The sequence below is a fragment of the Cajanus cajan genome, chromosome 7 (assembly GCF_000230855.2).
Source record: "Cajanus cajan strain Asha chromosome 7, NIPB_CcT2T_4, whole genome shotgun sequence".
Taxonomy (NCBI): Eukaryota; Viridiplantae; Streptophyta; class Magnoliopsida; order Fabales; family Fabaceae; genus Cajanus; species Cajanus cajan.
The window spans coordinates 46,413,170-46,426,732 of NC_138523.1; positions in this window are offsets into that span (position 1 = coordinate 46,413,170).

A 13,563-nucleotide genomic window follows, 5' to 3' on the forward strand; every position below is an offset into this window, starting at 1 on the left:
AGCATTATTGGTTATGATTATGTTTGTCCATCGTATTTATAATTGTTAGATATCAGAAATGGAGAATTTTGCATCTTCACATACAAGCAGGACTACATTATCCACATTACCAAGGGAAATGTCGATATGTTATTGTAGTATTCAAAGTAGGATACAATACTCAAAAACTCGTAAGAATCCAGGGAGAAAATTTTTTGGTTTTGGAAAATATAACGGGACAAATAGTCATTGTCGGTTTTTTGAATGGTGCAACGAAATGGATCAAGTGGAAGAATTAGTAACAATAGTGTATGGGCATATTTGTGATATATCTGAGTTGCAGGTTAAAATTGACAAGTTGAGAGAGGAGTTAAATCTTACAAATAAGAAGGTAGAAGTTGTGGAAGAAATGGTGATGGATGTTTTGAAGATGGTGAAAACAAATGAGATTCAAATGAGGAACAAATTTATTGTGGTTTGGATCATAGTGTTTGTCTTGGCTGGAATTATAATGATATGAAGAACAATTATGAAATATTGTGATTAGTTTGATTTACTATTAAATATAATGTACATTTATGTTATTTTGAAGTTTGATTTAGTATTAAATGAAATGTACGTTTATGTTATTTTGAATTCGAAGTGCATGGAAAATTAGTTTAGAAATACGTAGAAAAAAATGATGGTTTGTTGGAAGGTTATTGGGTTCATATGTGAATGTGAATAATGCAAGAGTGAAATTTAGAATGTAATGAGGAATATTTAATTTGTGATTGTTAGTTTGACATTTTTTTAAAAGTCAATTGGGTAATTTGAATTAATTGAATTTAGTAATATGAATGTAATTTTTGAATTGAAGAAGCTTACGATAATACATAATTGATCTTCTAACCATGAATGACTACTTAAAATTGGTTTAAAGGAAGGTGATTGCTACCTTGGACAACTTTATCATGTTGTCCATGTGTGAATTTTTTGTTAACTATTATTGGTTGACCCGTGAATTTAGTGTAGATAAGTTTTATGTCTCACATTTTTAGTACTTCAAATATTATTTATAAATTCTATTGGTATTAGATATAATATTTGAATTTAGAGTAATATTTTTTTTATAATAAATAAAATAAGTATAATTATTAGATTATTATGAATTAATTTTGATATTAATTATATGTATAAAAATAGTTTGAAATAAATATAAAAAAAAACAATATATTTTAAAAAAATTCTATTAGTTACTCCCATTGTTAAATTTATTCCCAGTTGTCGACAAAAATTAGTATTAATAATGTTATTTAAAATACATTTTTTTACTATTTAAAATTTTTATTTAGTGATAAATGTAAAAAAAGGTTTAAAAATTTAACTTAACGTATGTAAACCGTAAAAAAAGGTGTGTTCAATGTATCCTTGACTTGATATGCAATTACTCATGTTAATTTTACCAAATCTGATTCCCAAGAATCAGAAGCAACAATCATAACGTTGCACACGTCAAATCGGGAACAGAAGTATTGGAACACATCAATATAATCACATCTGCACGGATGACATGATCACTCATAATGGCAGGAATTCTTCCGAGTTTCTTTTCCAATGCGCAATAATGTCACGTTTGAACTCAATGTCTCTTCGCATCACCGTGTACAGATGGTGTCGGTTCAAATGCGTAATTTTTTTTTACTTTTTCTTTTCCTAATTTACGTAACTGTTGTTGGTACATATTCAAAACCCTAACCCAGTGTCTTTTGATTTTCTCTTCTGCTATATGCGCAACCCCAACACTAAAATCCTAATCTCACTCTCTTCTCTTGTGCTGCAACCATGGTGTTGTTCCATGTTCGAACATGCCCAACTAACGTCATAGGTATTATGATTCTCACTTTGTTTATTTATTTCACATAACTCGTAAACCATTTACCTATAACTTTTTGATTTTGTACTCTCTGAGTCCCACTAAAGCAAGCATATGAGGAGGCTAACTTCCAGCTCGTACTTCGCAGTGAATCGGTAAAAATTTCCTACTTGTTTGTCTTGTCTTATTCATAACTAGACGATGAACAGTTGCACTAATTTAGGGTTTTCATGTCATTTTTTCCGGGAAACATTGAAAATTCCAAAAAAAAATTTCAAGAAATGGGGAAATGAATTGACTAGCAAGGTGACTACCAAAGACCAATTCGACAATACCTATCGAATTAAGGTTAACGTCTGCATTAAGGAAAACAAGGAAATTGCTTTCTTTGCTGATGGGATAAAAACAATCGTGTAAAGCTATGCCCTAGACAAAGCGAAGTTGATATTTTTTCAGTATTTGGGTGATAGCAGCTTTGTTTTCATTGTCTGCACGTGCTTTACTCCGATTACTCCACCAAATATGCCCCCTCGTCGCTCAACAATGTTGGTTGGTCATCAACAAATGGAACATAATGACAGGCAATTGTTATGGTCATCTAATATTACGCCTGCAAGGAGGTCCCCTGGGAAACCACTGGTAATATTCGTCGTTCTTTAACATATTTCTTTTCCTTTTTATTATTTTGTCTGGAATTATTTTTTGTATCTCATTTAGGTTTCACATATTTGTTTTCGTTTATTTTTGTAGGCAATACCGGCTGACACCGTAATGAAATATCTGAAAGGTCGTCCAGACTGGATGAATGTAATTCTGCCAAACGGGACTGAGGCTATATGGCATATTTTGTGGTATCCATATCAAGAACTGTTTTCAAAAGGATGGTATGACTTCCATCGTCTTTGCAATTTTAATGTCAATGATAAGGTCCACTTTTGGATGAAGGAAGGAGGAGAGGTTTTTGAGGTTACTGGCACTCGTGCTTGATTTGCATCCCTGCAAGCCAATATCACATTGTACGACATTCGACCTAGCTATGGATTACATGGTAATCCAGTAAACATAAAAACATATGCATACGGATAAGATAATGACATCATACTTGAATCGCATGCATTGCGTAGATGAACGGATAGGCAAAAAAAAACTTGATCCTGGATAGCAAATTATATATATAACATGCACATATTAACAAAACACTTAATGTTCCAAAAAAAATAAAAACAACATTAACAACTTCGATAGATAAGACTAATGGTAGGGACGCAGATCAAGCACGAGTGACTATAACCTCAAAAACCTCTCGTCCTTCCTTCATCCAAAAGTGGACCTTATCATTGACATTAAAATTGCAAAGACGCTGGAAGTCATACCATCCTTTTGAAAACAGTCCTTGGTATGGATACCACAAAATATGCCATATAGCCTCAGTCCCGTTTGGCAGAATTACATTCACCCAGTCTGGACGACCTTACAGATATTTCATTACGGTGTCAGCCGGTATTGCCTACAAAAATAAACGAAAACAAATATGTGAAACCTAAACGAGATACAAAAAATAGTTCTGGACAAAATAATAAGAAGGAAAAGAAATATGTTAAAGAACGACAAATATTACCAGTGGTTTCCCAGGGGACCTCCTTGCAGGCGTAATATTAGATGACCATAACAATTGCCTGTCATTATGTTCCATTTGTTGACGACCAGCCAACATTGTTGAGCGACGAGGGGGCATATTTGGTGGAGTAATCGGAGTAAAGCACGTGCAGACAGTGAAAACAAAGCTGCTATCACCCAAATACTAAAAAAATATCAACTTCGCTTTGTCTAGGGCATAGCTTTACACAATTTTTTTTATCCCATCAGCAAAGAAAGCAACTTCCTTGTTTTCCTTAATGCAGACGTTAACCTTAATTCGATAGGTATTGCCGAATTGGTCTTTGGCAATCACCTTGCTAGTCAATTCATTTCCCCATTTCTTGAATTTTTTTTTTGGAATTTTCAATGTTTCCTGAAAAATGACATGAAAACCCTAAATTAGTGCAACTATTCATCGTCTAGTTATGAATAAGACAAGACAAACAAGTAGGAAATTTTTACCGATTCACTGCGAAGTGCGAGCTGGAAGTTAGCCTCCTCATACGCTTGCTTTAGTGGGACTCTGAGAGTACAAAATCAAAAAGTTATAGGTAAATGGTTTACGAGTTATGTGAAATAAAGAAAGGAAGTGAGAATCATAATACCTACGAACATTAGTTGGGCATGTTCGAACATGGAACAACACCATGGTTGCAGCACAAGAGAAGAGAGTGAGATTAGGATTTTAGTGTTCGAGTTGCGCATATAGCAGAAGAGAAATCAAAAGACACTAGGTTAGGGTTTTGAATATGTACCAACAACAGTTATGTAAATTAGGAAAAGAAAAAGTAAAAAAAATTACGCATTTGAACCGACGCCATCTATACACGATGATGCGAAGAGACACTGAGTTCAAACGTGACATTATTGCGCATTGGAAAAGAAACTCGGACGAATTTCCGCCATTATGAGTGATCATGTCATCCGTGCAGATGTGATTATATTGATGTGTTCCAATACTTCTGTTCCAATACTTCTGTTCCCGATTTGACGTGTGCAGCGTTATGATTGTTGCTTCTGATTCTTGGGAATCAGATTTGGTAAAATTAACATGAGTAATTGCATATCAATTCAAGGATACATTGAACACACCTTTTTTTACGGTTTACATACGTTAAGTTAAATTTTTAAACTTTTTTTTACATTTATCGCTAAATAAAAATTTTAAATAGTAAAAAAATGTATTTTAAATAACATTATTAATACTAATTTTTGTCGACAACTAGGAAAAAATTTAACAATGGGAGTAATTAATAGAATTTTTTTAAAATATATTGTTATTTTATATTTATTTCAAACTGTTTTTATACATATAATTAATATCAAAATTAATTCATAATAATCTACTAATTATACTTATTTTATTTATTATTAAAAAATATATATTACTCTAAATTCAAATATTATATCTAATACCAATAAAATTTATAAATAATATTTGAAGTACTTAAAAAGGTGAGACACAAAACTTATCTACCTAAAAGGCTACGGATGAAAAGTTTCAACTTGCTAGTTAAATATCTAAACAGATAATTTACAATACTTTTGATTTTGGCACTAGCATTATTTTGGGGGATTTGATCCCTCATATGCAAAAACATACAAATTAAAGGCCCCACTATATCAAGAATTTATTTATAGACCTGCTTCATTGGTAATGTCTGTATGGATAATGACACTCAGCTACAGCAATTTGTTTCCTCTTCTCTTAGCCTTTTTCTTTACCTCTCTAGGCCAATACATAGCTAGTCTTTTTCAAATCAACAGTTTCTTGTATGATGATCAGCAATGTCACTAGCTAATTGAGATGTATTAGGTAAGATTTGTTATGTATAATGTGTTTCATTCCTAAGGTAATAAAGGCTCGGAAATAACAAAATGTGAGCTTTTGAAAATTGATATTGATGTAAGATCAAAAAAATAATAAGGGGAAACATTTCAATTCATTTCTTTTACTAATATTTAATGATAGCAAAATAATTGTAATAATTTTCCTGTTTCCATAAGGACAATTATTTATGCTTTATCCCCATGAAAATTTATATTATAAAGTTTGGTTAAGAAAATTTAAATCATATTAAAATATATTTTTAGTCCTTTTAAAATTATCAAAATTTACTTTTAATATTTCTAAATTTTTGGATAGTGTTTAAAAATTGTTATATAATGCTATTTAAGCTATTTTGAGAATTAAAAGTGTAGTGCATTTTTTAAATTAGAGGAATTAAAATAGGATAAAAAAATATATGAGGGAGTAAAACCGGAGTTAAGAAATTTTGGGGAGACCAAAAACATATTTTATCATTTAAATTATAATAAGTTTTAAAAAATATTTTAAATATAAATACAAAGCATATTGGAATACATACTTAACCAATAAATTTGGATACTAATTAACAAACTCAAGTTTTAGCACCAATAATATGTTAATCGGTTGTACTAGTACACATGATCAACCTAGTTTTTATATATATATATATTTTATTCTAAGCTAGACTTGGATTTAGATTTTTCACCATAAGTTTGGGATATTTTGATTTACATTACGATGTTATATTATGATTACCAAAAAGGTGTGAAGCTTAGCCGATAGGGTTAGTCTCTCACAATAAGAAAAATCAAGTTTCGAATGTTTACTAAGAAATGTGTTTATACTTGGTATATAACTATGCTTCAAATAAAATTATGTTCAAAAAGAGAATCATGGAGAGAATAAAATAAGCGAGGTTTAGTAATGTTTTTAATAATGTTTTTATGGTAATTTAGACAAAAAAAAGAGAAACAATTTCAAAAATAATAAAATATCCAACCTTTTAATAAAATTAAATAACTTTTTAGTAAGATATTTTTATTGTCTATAAGCTTCAGTGAGTGCTATAATTGTTCTAAAGATACTAGTGAACGAATTAAAGTGAAGAACTTTTATTAATAAAATATTATTAATGTACTTTATCATAATTTCTAATTCATCTCTAATGCGAGTTTTTAATTAAAAAAGATTTTATTTTTTCATTCTTTAAGCCTTGCCCAAGAAGATGATAAAGCAGTTCTATTGTTCATATTTTTCATATTGCTCAGAAATTGAATACCAAGCATATTCATCTATGATTGCCACTTCCCATTCTAGCTGCCTCCCTCTTTCTCTTTAACCCTTAAATCTGATTATTAATTTTGGCAAGGTTGATGAAAAGTAAGGTGTATATGATGCTTAAGGATAGGCTTCTAGGGAATAAGAATCAAGTACCAAACAACAAAACTCATGTTGATCTTGCAAATTATGAAGGTAGGACCTCCTTAATGAAATTCTTTAAATTTGTCACCTAACAAAAGGAGCAACTTTTCCTCAAGTCACACTAAAGCAAACCCCCTAGTATAATTAAAGCATTTACATCGACTATAAAGCTAATAACAATCCCGTGTTCCCAAAAGATTTAGAGAGGCAATGCAATGATGCCCTTTTTTTTCAAAAGAAATTTCAATAGACATCATCAAAAGAAGTTCACTAAAGCACCATCAATAGTCTACCCTAAATTAAAGTTCTAAGATGGAAATTTAAACCCCCTATAGTGTTTAAAGACAAATATAGTAATCCATTCAACATGATTGTGCTTCCCTAATTGCAAACCATTTGGCTTTTTGGCATCCTAATCATAAAAGAACAGAAAAAGATACTTTGTTTTAACAGTAAACAATCCAACTGAAAATACACTCTTAATAAGTTCCATGTTTTGAATAAAAGAAAAAAAATCGGCCGAAAACTCCATTGAGGTTGCTATTTTTTGTTTCCTTTAAAAAAAAACAGTGTCACTTGACGCTCTAGCAAGTTTTTAATCAATTTATGAACGTCGTGATATACAAATTCAACATTTAATTCGTTTGATATATAATAGAAACAACGAAGAAATAAGTAGGTAATAAAACTATAGAGTTTTTTTTTATTATTATTATTATTCTTATTCGAGCTATAGAGTTAATTTTTTTAACTATGTTAATGGTAGAAAATATTTATCATTATAGTGTATTATTAGATAAATTACTAGTTTAAATAAAATTTTAAAAATATTAATATAAAATAAAAATGTTTAGAATGACAAATAACATATATATGAGTTTATGGTTTAGAATTTAGAGTTTAGGTGATCAAATGTTCAAATTTTATCTAATATATATCGATATTTTTTTATATTGAGAAATAACAACACAACTAATATACTAAGTATATTATAATTATATACATCACGTAAAAAATAATGATTCAAATTTATAGTAATATAATATTATTTTCTAGAATGACGAAAATGAATATAATTTTTTGTCCACTAAATGAATTTAAAATTTATATAAAGTATTCTATATATAATTAAAAATATTTATTTTGAATGAGAATATTTTTAGAAGTTATTATTTGAGGAGTTAATTTTAAAAAAAGATTTCAATAAAAAATATTTTTAACCTCTTATATTTTTAGTTTATTTTTTATTTTTAAATTAAATTTCAATACCATTCATAAAAATATCAATAACTAAAAGTATTCTTATATTATAAAATGAATATATTTTTTGTCATTGAATGAATTTAAAATTTATATAAAGTATTCTATATATAATTAAAAATGTTTATTTTGAATGAAAATATTTTTAGAAGTTGTTATTTTACGAGTTAGTTTTAGAAGTTTTTCTTCAATAAAAAAATATTTTTAAAAAATGTTTTTAACCTCTTATATTTTTAGTTTATCTTTTTTTAAATTAAATTTCAATATTATTTATAAAAAATATCAATAACTAAAAGTATTCTTGTATTGTAAAATGAATATAATTTTTTGTCCACTAAATGAATTTAAAATTTATATAAAGTATTCTATATATAATCAAAAATGTTTATTTTGAATGAGAATATTTTTAGAAGTTATTATTTGACGAGTTAGTTTTAGAATTTTTTTTCAATAAAAAAATATTTTTAAAAAATGTTTTTAACTTCTTATATTTTTAGTTTATTTTTTTAAAATTAAATTTCAATATTGTTCATAAAAAATATCAATAATTAAAGGTATTATTGCATTAAATATAATTTGTTCATCGTAATAATCAATAACTCTTGTTTTCTCCACTAGCATCCTCTACCCTTTTCATGAAGCCCAATATTACAACTTGATAGGTTATCACATGAGTATAACATGCAACAAACACAATATGTAAATCGTTTATCATATGTTTTTCATGCATAAACAAAACTTGGACATCAAGCATATGTGATATAAACAGGGATTCCAAGGAGCAACCAAAACATACATGTTCCCTAGTAATCAAATGATATTCAAAATACATGCAAATACATATTGATAGATAACATATCTAAAAAAGTCCAAAACATGTGAAATTTGATATGAACAATCATGAATTTGGATTTTATTAAAACTATTAAATATGTCATTTCACTAATTTGATACCATGGTATCAACAAATCCTCTTGACTCTATGTAAAAAGAAACATAAACATGCTACATGTTGGTCTATAATTTAAAAAAAAAACAAGAAATCAACATATTTGGCTCTCAACCATCAATTGGTCATCTTTACACAACTCCAATCCACCTCCATTAACTAATCTTGGTCAACTCCCGTGTCAACAACATGATCATCACAGTCAAATACACAACAAAAAGGTAAGTTTGTTGACAAAAGAAACATACATGCAAAATGCACAACATGAATAAAATATTCATATAACACAAAGCCTCAAACTCCTATATCACACATCATCTCAACACTAGAGACTACATGAATAACCATCAGTACCACACCATGTAAATGCATACATCTCATCATGTGCTCAATGCATCATGCAATGTCACACACACTCTACTAAGATATCTCCTAAATAAACAATTTATTCAATGTCACCTAGCGATCTGTATTAACCATAGCCATTCATGCATTGCCAACATATACTAGGATGGTTTTGTATTACCATTAGGTAATACAACTTGTTTGTGGACTTATAACAACATTGGTCTATATAAACAACGCCCTTGATAGATTTAGCCAACATGCCTACTCCCTAAATATAACACACCCTTCTAATATTAGGTTGATTTAAACCATAGGTTACTAACTACCCATGACTTACATGCCAACACAATTTTTGTGTTCCAAACTTAGACATGACCATTTATGACATGTGAAGTGGTTCACTTCATTATCTTTGCACCATTTTTTCAAAACATGTGTTAAAGGATAACCATTTATTTTAAAGAAACCATGTGCATTACTTTGGATCACGAATCTTAAAGCTTCATAGAGATATTTTCATTGACATCTCTCACTAAACAACTTTAACAAAACACTTCTCAAGGAAGTTACATCATTCTCCTTTAAATTATCATGCAAGAATGCACACAAGGTTCATACACAAACACATAAGGCTCACATCTCCATACAAGACACTATTCATCATCCAATAATCTACCATAAACATGAACACCACACACGGGAGACAAGGCTTAAGCCACATGTTCTTAGTCTCCAAAGCTATCAAGAACACCTCAAGCACACGAGAATACCGTTTAGCTAAAATAGGAGATTTGTTAAGCGAATTCCGTCATATAGAGGAAAAATCACTCAACAAACACCTTTCACTTATAGACCTTCAACAACACGAAAATTATAGAACAAAGCTCGTTCAGCCAAAATATTTGGCTAAACGAACCCCACAACTTAGCAGAAGACTATTTCTCATTACATTGATATCATAAACATACATTAATTTTTATACAAAAAGTCTAAGTCCCAAAATAGTTGGGAAACTTAATTTTAGAAATAGGAACCATCTTCAAATTGACACACTATTTAACAATTGGGCTTTAATAGATACTTGGGCCTATTAACAGAAAACTGAATTACAACACAACATCAAACTTCAATTTGAATCGACACCTTCGAGAAATAAATTTCATCCCAATAAGTGCGTCTTCCAACCCTTAAGAAAATTTATGAAGTGACATTAACATTATTAAAAACTCATTCATTAGTATAGAAGTTGACTTTGGTTTGGAAAGGCGAAGTTTGTGGCAGTTTTTTCGACCTAAATGAGGGTGATTTTGTAATTTATGTTTTATTATTTAATGAATCATTAAAAGATACTCGGTATGGTAATTAATGTACTATATTTCTAATATTAAATGCGTGATTTAAATGAGAGACCTTTTCAAACCTATGTTATGTATTACTTGATGGATTAACAAAATTTTATTTACAAAAATGATATTCCTAAATCGATAGTTATAAACTCTTTTCAATCCTTATTACAAGACACAATTTATAAAGAAATTGTTGTCATTCTTACAAGACATTTTACAATTTCTATAAAACATTAATTTTTTTTAATGTTTTGTTCCTATTAAAGATCATGAATATATGCGTTTCTTGTTGAATAACAAGAAGATATTTTAAAAAATAAATATTCCCTCTCAACTTTTGAACTCTCAAATTTCCATCGATCAATTTTATTGATAGCAGTGCATATAAACTTTGGTATGGAATAATATCTTCACTACTCTCATGACATTTTTTTACATAACTCCCATGACAATTTAATAATAAGTAATTAGAGTAAAATTTAAGTATCCTTATTTTTTATGAAGCCGAGAAAATAACTTAAATAACTATTTATATTAGTTTGTGTGATTTTGTTATTAGTACTTTATAATAAAGATCAAAAAAAGTATTATTTTCTTTCAATATACATAGATATTACTGAAATGAGTTTTATTTTTTTAACAAAATATTTTTCATACACATGAGCAAAAATCGAATCTTAAAAAATATGCTTCAAGAACTCACTAATTTATCAACTTTGTCAACCTTATTGATTTTTTCGTCATTGTATTTAATGTATTTTATTTTTGGCATTATTTTTTTTTTATAGTAATGAATTTCTAACGCTTTACGTAAAATGTATGATTATGACTATATTAATAATTTAAATATGTAATATTTTAGTATTATTTATTTTTTTAACCATAATATTAGTATGAAGTATGCATTAATCTTGTTAACAATTAATCTCTGTATATGAGACTAGTTGGCCACTTTTAGTGAGGTATCATTCTTAAGTCTTAACCATGTTTTCATTCACAAGACTTGAACTTGAAACTTTATTTGAGAGGATTGAGTCTAGTATTACTCAACCAAATCACTTGTTGGTATTACTAAACTTATTTATGGCTCGTTTTTTGCTCTATAACATGCTTAAATATCTTTGTTTAAGGATATATGTACTTTTTACTAGATACTTCCTACAATCCTTATTATAAGACACTTTTAATCGAATCATATAGATGAATATGTTTAAATATCAAAGTAGCTATGCTAGTTGATTTTATTGGGTTTATACACCAAAATATGATTTACTAATTTTACTCTTCTTACTTATTATAAAAATTTCATGAAAAAGGTGAAAATATTATTCCATATTAATATTTATGCACCAGTACTAATTAAATGATACTCCTTTCATTTTACAATAAGTGTCATCCTAGGTTATTTTACACAGACAACAAAAAATTAATAAATAAACAAAATAGAATAAATAAATAATAGATAATTAATATTATATTGAAATACTAAAATAACACTTATTTTAGTTTTTTAATGCGACACTTATTATGAAATAGAGCAAATAACAACCATAGAATTTAAAAAGTGAGAGAGAAACACACACTCATACAATCTTTAACAATAATAAAAATATAAAAAATTAATATTTTTATAAAAATTGTAGAGTATTTTATTAAAAAGATCAACAACTTTTTCTAAATCATGTCTTACAATAAATTTCAGTAGGAGTATATTATTAATATTTCTAATAAAATATTTTTTTTTTCAAATATCTTATAAATTGTTCCATGAAAATCAAAATCAACAATACTAATTATCATTGAAAAACAAATTTAATGTCATTATAAACGAAAATTAATATATTATAAAATCAAAATTAATTTTAAGATTAAATACATGTTTCATTAACTAATAAATATAATAGAATATAAAATGGATTAAATTCTATTAGATAAAAAAATAATGAAAACCTCAATTACTTTCAAATCCACTCGAATAAAACTTATAAATTCAAGTGATATAAAAAAGATTTAAATATATTTTTAGTCTCTTAAATATAAAGTAAACTTATTTTTAATCGCTTAAATTTAAAACTAATCTTTTTAATTTATATAATTTTAAAAAATCTTACTTTAGTCTTTATACTCATATTTTTCTTAAATAATTTGTCATATACTATTGTATTAAATATGTTTTTATTAATGAAAATATCACATTAAACCTAATTAATACTGTATAGTAATATTAATTTGTCATCTTTAGATATACTATTATTTACCTGAAAACAAACAAAATTTTGAAAAATTACAAGAATTACAAATAATAATTTTAAATTTAAGAGATTAAAAATATATTTAAGAAAAAAAATTCACTCTTAATATTTTGTACATAAAAATAAACAAAAAAATTGTTTCAAAACTATAATTTTTCTGAATAATTTTTAAAAAAATATAAATACTTGAATATATTTTTTAATTTATAAAAATTTACAATCGCAGAGACCATTCACTTTTCACATGTTTTCAAAGCCTAAGTCTTCTGTTAATGCACCATAATACCATGGTCTTCGTACACACCTCACGAAAAAATCTCCATCTCTCGTTTCACATCACAGGTTTTAAATTTTGTCCTGAGTTTTCACCTTTTCAATTTAAAATTTCAAAAAATAGTAATTAATATTTTTATAAATAAAAAAAAGGTACGTAATGGTATAATGCACAATCGCCACGATCACTCTGTAATGTGGGTGGTTTTCAATAACCCAGAACACGAGGGGCATCTCCCCGATATTCCACACAGTGCCAAGGCTACCACTGTAAATTCACACCTAACAAAAACCCAATGCGTACTGCGCACGATAATCTTCTCCTACACGCGTCACCAACCTAATCCAAATCATCCACACCACGTCGGATCCTACGTGGCACATACTGCCATGTCAGCAACTCCGCCTCCTCGCTATATATACCACTCTCC